The sequence below is a fragment of the Cheilinus undulatus genome, linkage group 13, assembly GCF_018320785.1.
Source record: "Cheilinus undulatus linkage group 13, ASM1832078v1, whole genome shotgun sequence".
Taxonomy (NCBI): Eukaryota; Metazoa; Chordata; class Actinopteri; order Labriformes; family Labridae; genus Cheilinus; species Cheilinus undulatus.
The window spans coordinates 36,297,534-36,299,026 of record NC_054877.1 but is presented as its reverse complement, the minus strand read 5'-3'; positions in this window follow the sequence as shown (position 1 = coordinate 36,299,026).

Below are 1,493 nucleotides of genomic sequence, written 5' to 3'. Positions count from 1 at the left end.
AGGCTTGGGCTTCATCGAATACATTTCCATGGCCGAGCAGCTGCATGCAAGTTTCACATCACCAAGTCTGATGCCAAGCATCAGATGGAGTGGTGTAAAGCACACTGACACTGGACTGTGGAGCTGTGAAAAACATGTTCTGTAGAGTGACGATTCACGCTTCTCTGTTTGGCAGTCAGACGGGTGAGTCTGGGTTTGGCTGATGCCGAGGGAACGTTGTCTGCCTGACTGCTTTGTGCAAGCTGTGAAGTTTGCTGGTGGTGGGATAATGGTATAGGGCTGTTTTCAAGGTTTGGACTGGGCACCTTATCTCCAGTGATAGACAATCTAATGCTTCAGCATACCAAGACATTGTGGTCAATGCTATGCTTCCAACTCTGTGGCAACAGTTTGAGGAGGGCCTTTTTTAATCTAACGCGGTCGTGACCCAGGAAAGCAGGACATGGTTTGATGAGTTTGGTGTGGAAAAACTTAACTGGCCCGCACAGAGCACTGAGCTCAACCTCATCAAGCATCTTTGCAATGAACTGGGATGGAGATTGTGAGCTAAGCCTTCTTGACTAACGTCCGTGCCTCACCTCATAAATGCTCTACAGAATGAATGGGCACAAACTCCTAAGGAAACAAGTTCCACAGTTGTGTGGAAAGCCTTCCAAGACGAGTGGAGGCTGTTATAGCTGCAACTCCATATTCAAGTACATGTATTTGGGTACAACTTTGTTACAGTTCCTTTTGGTGTAATGGTCATGTAGCCGAATACTTTTGTCTATAGAGTGTATTTTGACTGGAGGTGGTGAAGTGATGTAAAAATCCTCAGAGCCATGATAATAGCTTGCCTGAAAACCCTTCCTTATGCCACACTCTTAAGGGTGTAGTCTTGTGCCCAGTTAAGACGCTGAAAACAGTAATTTTTTTGTAGTCATAACACAAGACAGCTGCTACACAATAGTATCACCCCTGGCATGGCCATTGAAAACAGAGCCCATTTTGCAGCTTATTAAACTAATCAAGTCTAATCTGCTGGGCAATGTGCCTGATCCAAAGTGAAATCAATCAGCTTAGGATAGCATGTGAACACATTGACCTAAAACCCAGCTCGTGCTCTGCTGGCACTCACACAAATGCTTACTTTGACTTCCACTTTACAACTTGCACATGGTCTAAATATATGAAGTTTATTCAGGTTTTGTGTGCAGACTAAGTGGTCTAAAAGGATAATATAAGGCATTTCAGGCTAATTATAAAGATTCTAAGCATTCTCATGTGAATGCACTTCCCCACTCTGGCATGCTTTCTGTGTGGAGTCTATATTATTCCAGAGGGCCATTGGGGAGCAGGGTTAAAGTCAGGAATGTACACTATTTCCCCACAGGAAGCCGAGCATGGAAGTCTACCATTGCCCCACGCCCAGATCTCTCCATCACACGCGAAGCTGGCCAGCTCCTGAAAATCATCACATTTCCTATTCACAATGAAAAGACACACCTCACAGC